This window comes from Haliotis cracherodii, unplaced genomic scaffold, assembly GCF_022045235.1.
Source record: "Haliotis cracherodii isolate W230 unplaced genomic scaffold, xgHalCrac1.p SCAF_2, whole genome shotgun sequence".
NCBI lineage: Eukaryota > Metazoa > Mollusca > Gastropoda > Lepetellida > Haliotidae > Haliotis > Haliotis cracherodii.
In genome coordinates, this window is record NW_027266275.1 from 80,761,482 (window position 1) to 80,770,934 (window position 9,453).

Consider the following 9,453-nt stretch of genomic DNA (forward strand, 5'->3'; position numbering starts at 1 on the left):
ATCGCCAGCACACAATGTCAGCGATCTAACCCACACTGCCAGAGTGAGGCACCTAATCGCCAGCACACAATGTCAGCGATCTAACCCACTCAGCCACCGAGGCGGAATCCCAGATGTGACTCAAACCAAAAAAGTACCAGAATTTGTACTTTACTAAGGAAATGTTATCCTGCATATAACATTTGTTAGATTGACGTGTTTCAAGAACGTCTGGGCATTTTATAAAGGCATTAGAGAAATAACAAGACGTAACATAAAACGCTATATTCCTGCAATACCGACCCAAAGCCCACATATCGACTCACTGGGGTTGACGTCAAGTTGTTTTGAACAGAGCCCAAGACGAGTCAGCGTGGGATGCGTGATTATTCCCACGAGCACGACTGTGGTACTGACAGATCCAAGATCACCAAGAAATATGACACACGATTTGATAGTCATCATAACCCAAACAACTTTGGTGGAGGGAGTTCCGGGACATGATTTCATCAGATCTTTAAACCCGGATCTGTCGAAATGTAGTTTAACAACATAGCTTATCTTGTATGGCATCGTTCCACTGTTCTAGTTTGTGGATGTCAACACCTGTCGCTAAAATCAGTGAGTGAGTGAGTTGGGTTTAACGCCGCTTATAACAGTATTCCAGTTATATCCTGGCGTGTCAACTTAATGTGGGAGGAAAGCCCAAAGTGATGCAGGTCTCAGACGTTTACCACTTCGGTGCAACCCACGAGCACGGATATGGTGCTGACAAACATGGAAACAAAATCAGTGGCTAAACTGACCCGTTCATTTTGTGTGACATCGTTATTAGCCGTATGTTTCATTGAATTTTCGTACACTGTATTGTCACGTGTCGACTTCCAAATTGAAATAATAAGTTTAGAAATCTATATGTAAAAGAATTCAGTGTGAAACCAACAAATAACAAAGAAATGTGTAAACAATCAACAATTGTATTACAAAACTCACCAGGTTTACAAATCAATACAAATTACTACAAAGCAGTTACAATGGCAGTACACAACAGAGTGACAGTACATAATTCTATTTCATTACAATTTCAATGGCAGTATAAAATATAATAGCAGAGCTAATAATATTCACCTATCAGCTACAGAGGTCATGCTTCCAAACTAGATTTATTCTGGGTATCCGGGGTGAAAACAATGATCTCCACGTATCAGCAAGTCTTGATGTAATGTGAGATGTATTGTGAGATGGGAGAGACACGTCCCTTCCCCTTATATAGTCTAAATCCCCCATAGAAGGTCCCATACAGTGCTGGATGAGTCTAGCTTTTCTAGACGATTCGCTCGACTTCAACAACATCTAAATATAGTAACTTCCATACCACTGCTTACATTACATAGTACTACCTACATTCCTGACAACTAACCACTGTCATAACACAATGCTATGAGCTTCTACTGAATCTTAATAGATACAATATAATACAATTACATCATTGCTTAACAATAAATTACAAGTGATGTGCGCCCTTGATGTGTTTGCAGGCTGTTGCATGTTTCATCTTTGCTCTAAATCCTGCTTGTCAAATCACAGGCGAGTGGGATTTCACCTTTGTCAGCAACACCCCAACCAAATACCAGCTTGCACTGTGTTGGTGAAATGGAGAAGTTTCAGGGGGACTATGAACATCAGGGATGTTGATCGAACTATTACCAAGGCGCCATTGTCTTTGGCCGTGAATTAACTAACTATATTTTTCGTTAAACACCACTTGGCAATGACGGAACTTCTTTTTCCCCTTCAATCTACCTTGATGACAGAACAGTTTCACGAAAAACGTTTCTCCGGAGGAGATTCGAACCCGCGAGGTCGAAAGTAGTCTTCTGTCTCAGCAACGGAAGAAATCAGGTGTAATTAGCAATGACATATTTACTGACATCAAGATGAATAGTTAATCCTTTCATGAACGGATTTGTTCAGCATGCGATTCATAAATGTGCTTGAGTTGGCCCGATATGAAGTTATATTTTACCCTGGTATGTATGTATGTATGTATGTATGTATGTAGGTATGTATGTATGTAGGTAGGTAGGTAGGTAGGTAGGTAGGTAGGACTTGATCAATAAAAATGTGAAAATCAGATATATTATCACTAAACGTGGTGATTTACCATTTAAATTGTATTTTCTGCATTGTTTTATATGCAGAAATCAAAGAATAGTTATCATTGTTTATAATACTGAGAATACTACCTCTATTACATCTTTGCCATAAATCCTGTATTTTGGCTGCAGTCACACCATACTAAAACTTTCAGATTTTCAACTGGGATCCTCTCACTGTCAACTATACAACAATATAGCACTAGCAGCTCACGACACTTGCGCAAGGCGGGAATCCCGTCACTTCTTTCTTTATAAAGATCAGCCTACTAGAGGCAGACACCTGGGGAGGTGGGAGGGAGTACTTCTGATGTAATAGAGGTAGTATTCTTAGAATTATAACAATGATAACTACTGTTCGATAATTCTCACGAATCCTCTACCTCTATTACATCATTATCAGAATAAACCAGAGGGAAGGCCGGTTCTGCCTCTAGCATACTCACAGTATAGTTGACATCAGTGTCCAATAATCATTGTGCTTCCATGCTATAACTGATCCAAATTCCAAGAGATGATATGTCTAAACCATTTCCAGAGAACTTGAAAATCGTGTAGTGAAATCATCATTCAATATGTGATAATTTCTCCAGAACTACCGTTATATTGCTGACATTTCAATTGTTAGTATCCCTTATCCCCGGATATCATAATGTGGAATAATTCTTATGTCAGTTTTTAGTTCCTAGCCTTCACGTCCAGGCTAAATAACGCAATTCTCTTATATGACGTCGTTTTGGATCCCGATGACGTCATTAATGAAGTCACTTCCGGTATTTATGACGTTACTTCCGGATTCATTTCTCTTACTAACATGACGTCACTTCCCGTCATCCAGTTAACTTAACTGCGATGTAATAGATTTGCCCTGGACAAACTACTGGTAGTTGGGGGTGGGGGGGAATGTCCTGGAGGCACCCCGCTAGGGGCCTTACTTACTTAAGCGTCGTGCAAGAGATCAACAATCTTTCCGACGTCGGCGATAGGGATCCGTAGCAGAGAGATAGAATTTGAGAGCTCTGATAGGGCAGAGAAGTCGGTGAGGATGGTCCACTGTTGTTCCTAGATCCGGGGAAGACTAGGTCTTGGTTGATGCATGTCATCGTATCCAAATTGCGTGGATCGATGCTCATGATGTCAATCATTGGATTGTCTGGTCCAGACTCGATTATTTACAGACCGCCGTTATATAGCTGCGAGTGCGGCGTTAACAACAAACAAAAAAAAAAAATCCTAGAGCATGGATGGTATAGTGTCTGTGTCCCAATTGGCTACAAATTCTGGGAGATAACATAAAGTCCGTGAAGAACAGTTTGGGGTATGAATAAGGCTGGTGTAGTCCAGGGCATGATAAGAAGAATAAGAGGAATGCTGCTTTCTGAGATATTTGGAGTAATGTAGCGGAAGCAAGAGGCTCATGGGGAGGTATGAGGAGGGCTGAGAGCACCACTGAGAGGTTCCGTTTCGGGAAGGTTCGAGGAATACGGATATCTTCCAGAACAACCGGCGCATAAGCTGATTCCAAACAGGATGGTTGCCAATCGATGGTTGTCATTACATAGATGTAGGAGGAAGTTTGCAACCATGGGGATGGTGACAGTGATGTTTTCTAATTCCAATCATCTCCACGACTTAGTCACTGCTGCAGAGGCAGATTTAGATAACCCAAAGGCCTGCATTTTATGCGTGATAGCATCCAGGCGGTGAGATGGAGGCTGGGAATGTTCTCGTACAAGAGGTCCAATCTGGGTTGATGCAGAAGATCCTTGCATAATAGTAACGGAAGAGGATCTGTTATGAGTAGAACTAGTAGTCTGGGAAACAGGGTCTCTTGGGCTAGATCAGGTCAATCAGGATGATGGTACACCCTATTGAGGAGCGACAATTTGAAGGCGTACGCGAAGAGATTGGTCCAATCCTGGGACAGAGCGTCGGTCAATACGACCTTTGGATATGGAACCGGACTGACGTAGGCAGAAAGTTGGTGGTTCAGTCAAGTCGCGAAAAAAAGATCTACATGTGGGGTGTCCCATGTCGACGTGATCCAGGAGACTATGTCAGATGGATGGTCCATTCCGTGGATACGATCCTGCCGTGTCAGGGCAGGCTGTCCTCGAGGATGTTCAGTTTCCTGGTATATGTCTCCTTCCATCTGGCAACGTACTGAGTCGGACAAGTTGAATAAACGTGAGGTCACCATTATCAGAGAGGTGGACTTGGTTCCGCCCTGTTTCTGAATGTAGACCACAACTGTGGTGTTGTCCGTGGCAATAAGAACGGAGGAGTTGGTAAGGAGATCATTCCAGTGCCTGATTTAATAAAATATCGTCCTCATCTCTCTGCAGGTGATGTGGAGAGTCCATTCTGAGTCCACACATAGGAATTGGAGTTCTGCTAGATGACCTCCCCAGCTCAGGGCATCCGTGAACAGAAGATTTTCTGGTGGGCGAGGGGTGAGAGGAATGCCGATCATGACATGTCGGTGAGTCCACCACAAGAGGTGATTGTGGAAGGTGGTCGGTAAGGGAACCACGGTGTCTAGAGGGAGGTTCCGGATACTGTTTCTCCATGCCTGTAGAGGTCGTAAACGGCCCTTGTGATTGAAATCCTGAAGTGCGGTAAGCTTTACGAGGAACGGAAACGGCAAGGCCAGGGCCTCGGAGATTGTGTGAGTCACAGCAGTAAAACAATCATCCCGGAGAAGGAAGCGTGCTCCGATGTAAGATAGATCTTGGACGGGCGTAAGTTCCCATTTGACCAGGTGATTGATGAAGGTGAGGCGGGTCATGAGTTGAGTCAGGAATATTCGGTTCTGTACCAGCTGAGACTGGTCCTGATCGGCCGCCAAGAAATCGTCGGGGTAGCCGTGTAGTCGAACGATATGGAGATGGGCATAACTGATCTATTCTGGTGAATTACCATGGTGTGATGGAGATCCTAAAGTGGAGCATCTGGACGTCCGATTACCACAAATCGGAGGTATTTCCGAGATAAGTGTTTGATCGGCACATGGAGATATGCGTCTTCTAGGTCTATGCTGAAGGCCCAGTTTCCCTGACGCGAAATGCAGTTTCCAGACTCCATCTGGAATTTTGGAGGTGGTATGAGATAATCTTTGTTCAAAATCTTGAGATCGATGATCATTCTCATGTCCATGGTATTCTTCTTGGGAACCAAGAACACTGGAGAATAAATCCCCTGCTGTTGTCTGTATCCAGGAGCTGACAAATGGTTTCTCCAGAAGAGTAGTATTGCGAGATCTGCTGCCTTTAATTTCCTGCCGACCAGACGGAATCTGTGACCTCGAGGTCGGGACGTGAGAAAAGGTCGAGTCGAGTGTAGCTTGTAACCTTCAGATATCACATCGAGGATCCAGTAGTCGGAGGTGATCGGTTTCCAGTTGTCGGCGTGGAATGACAGACGTCTGCCCATTGGATTCAGGGATGGCAAAATGATGAAGCAGGGAAGACGTGAATCGTAATCCATAGACATGTCCAGGTCGACTGGCTTTGCGTCTGTTGGATCGGCTGCTTGGCAGTCACCTACGGTCCCCACGGTTGCCCGATCTCGAACCCCTCCTGTTGCTCCCTAGCGCTTGTAATCTGGCCGACGAAAGGAGTTGCTTTGCAGTGTGAACGGTCAAAGCGTTTAAAGGACTGATTCCTTGCCAAACGAGATGTACTTCTTCCGGGGTGGCTCTCGGAAGGTGACATCTCTTGAGGTGTCCCTATATCTCTTCCATGATCCATGAGGGGGCACAGGTCGCCCAGTCTGAGGCGCCGCGATTCGCTGGGCAGAGTTGCGTCCCTTGGGCACGCCAGAAACCTATGATTGTGGGTTCGAATCCCAGTCCGCCCCGATTATGTTTCTAGGTTTGTCAGCACCATACCCGTGCTCGTGGGTTTCACCGAAGTGGTAAACGTCTGAGACGTCCTCCCACATTAAGCTGAGATGCCGTGATATAACTGGTTTACTGTTAAAAGCAGTGTTAAACCCAACTCACTCACTTACTCGATGATTCATGAGCTTTGGAGGTCATACATCTGAAGCTGTACAAAGAAAATCTCCGATGTCTCGTGTCTTTGTAGCAATATTTTAAGAGAGATATATTTATATATAGCGTTTCGGGATATATTGACCAATGTTCGTTTCTCAACTAACCTCGTAGGTTTGTTTCAGGTGTGTCACATAGGTGTCAAGTCTTATTGGTCAGCCGAGATAGCACACGTGACAGCTATGTTCATGATAAATTCACAGAGTTAGATGGCAATGAGCAATCGATCAATGCATTATCGGCTAATCCTTGAACAAAGTATGTTGTTTATATGTCAGCACTTTACGCCCATATATGAGTGTATTCCGTCTGTCTTAGTAAACCTACATATATAAACACTTACTTCTGACAAATCTATGGTGCAATTATTCATTCAATGAATTATGGGTTAATCCTTTTGTGATGTTTTTTGGTAACTACTGATAAGTCCTCTCCTGCTGCTCTGCCAGGTGTTTGTTACATAACAAGTAGTACATTCACCAGAGCTGGATATATAACCCAATCGAAGATTAAATAATTACCCCAGACACACTGCGAACCACTGACCGCTAATTAAAATGGCGCCGGCTAGACAACTGAAAGTTGGGATTCTAGTTTACCAGCATATTAGCATTGAATTTAAATTGGGTGTTTGGCATAAAACTAGTCACTCCAATGAAAAAGTCAATCAGGTTTCGCTAAAAGGTGTGGTTTTGCGGAGTGAAGTAGAAGTCTTTGTTCTTGTAGTGTATGTGATTCTAGCTAATTCACTTCAGTTCAGAAAGCAAACACATGCATGTATTAGTCATTTGGCCAGGGGGGAAAAACCAGATTTTCGTTCCCACATTTTCCTGTATACCTTAAACGTTTTCTATTGCATAAAGGGGGTATCTGTACACAATTTTCATTGGGTAGTAAGCTTGCAAGTGTGTGCGTGAATTTTCAGGGGGTCGAAATTGCATAAATTGAAAGAAAAATGCATAATTTGACAAAATTGGCAGTAACATTTTTATTAAGTCATTAAACAATCCAAATTATGTCTTTGATTACAGGTAATGTGTTCGGTTATCTGAATTTGGCAAACATTTTGTTTCAATTCAGTTCAATTCTTTATTGTATGAAAGGCCACAGGCCCATATACAACGGAGTTACATAACATATTTTATAAAATAAAAAGTCAAGGAAACAATTCACTTCGTAACAAAAAAGCATTATGTATGTACAAAGCCAGTTGATGTTGTGTTATAAGATCCTTGCAAGACAGTAATGAAGACAATCTTATAGCATAAAAATGAGATAAAGACCACTGCGGTAAGTACTTGTTTCTTAGATTTTCGTATATAGGGCAAATAAACATGAAATGGTATTCATCTTCGACAATAATGTCACAAAATGGGCATAATCGTATCGATTTCTCAATAGATGAAAAATCCCGGATCACTTACCTTAGCAGAAGTCAAAGATACCATTTTGAAGGAATTCCAGTGCGTGAAATGTGATCTCGGAAGTCAGATAACCACACATTTTGTTTCATATAACCGTTATTCTAATTCTCAGTGGAAACATTGATAAAAATAATGTTTATTTATTTCATTTTCATTGTGAGTAGGTAAAACGCTAATTCCATTGAATTTTGACAATAAAACCAACCAACGACACGAGATAGCATTCTGTACCTATATCTTACAAATATATGAACTACAAAATGTTGAAACATTCTAGGTTATAACAGGCAATTTAACGGTGAAAATTATAGAAATGTATCACTAGAGATCCAGAGCTTTCTCGCACTATCTCGCACTATCGCTTTCTCGTCTCGTGTTATCGCGGCGAGTAAAGTAAAGGCGAGAAAGCGACGTCCGCTGTCGGCCACCATAACTATCTGAGTGGTTTATTTTTTTTTTTTTGAAAGATGCACTCAGCAATCTGACGCCAACCTTTAAATAATTAAGTCTGGAACGAGCCTGACTAACCGATCCATTAAGTGGCTTCTTAGGGGAAGCGTAGGTTGCTGCGGGCCAGTTCTAACCTGGAATCTCTACGGGTGAGGTGAAGTGGGGTTTGATGACGTGCGTGCGTTCGTGCGTGCTTTCTTTCTTGTATTATCCTCTAAACACCGAGCAGCGTAACAACAAGTACCATCTTTTAACGTATTTTGGAATGAGGCGGTAGGGAATGAACCATGCACCGACCTACAGGTCTATCCACTGCACCACGGAGGCGTCTCAAATCCCTGTTTATCTCGGCGAGGTCTACGCGTCTGTATGAATCAAACCGCGGTTAGGTCGACCGTGGGTATGTATATACGTGAGGATGAAAGACTTGTCAGGTTAAATACCTACAGATTGGGTCTGCAGCAAACAAACAGACACTGACATTGAACGTATGGGGTTAATGGTGTCCTCTTCTTTTAAGGCAAGCATGTAGTAATGTGGTTTGGGGCCCCATCCTCGAAACCCAGCATGTTATGCTATTCGCTTCACAGCTATCTCTGGGGTAACCTTTGATGACTGTAAATAGATGGACCCGCTGTAACCAATCACATAAGGTTGTGTTGTGGAATGGATCGGAATTCCCTTTTGTAATCCATAATAGCTTGAAAATACGAATAAAGTTACTCTTGTGTGCTGAAGATTCAATATCACTAGACCTATTTGTTACAATTTCATTATTAAATACACATAATTACCTCTTTACATGGCGACTGGCGACCAACCTCCGGATACATTGAGACATCACTTCCCAATAAACAAATGGCTTATTACAAAGTTGAGGAAATTAGTTTTATGTATTTTTTGTAATTGTTAATATGACGGACTTTTCATTTCATTACTTGCAACATGTTGTAACATGCCCAAATACTCAAGAATGGCCCACTGCTTGAAAATGACAGGTTTTCCTTGTTCAACAAGTTGTGGCTGGAGATGATTGTGTTTGTTAGTGTCACATATTTGTAATGACTTTACTTACATCTCCTTGTAGAATATTAGCTTGTGAGCCACATTCAATCCCGGATTTAAGCTTTGATTAAAAAGCCATATTCCTTTCCAAAAATGTCAGTTCTGGTGGGTACAGAATGGGCCTTGTCCTCATACCATGTCCTGTCTGAAACACACATGCTGTGAAATGAGCAATGCATATGCCACATTTCGTTGAAAAACGTTGAGAGTTCTCAAGTTATGGCCTGGTAATTGGCATAACCATCGTTTGAGACTAAGTCGAAATTGTTTTCATGGAAACATAAATTCTTTTAATTTTTTTGACAAATTTAAAAATAGCAAAAGG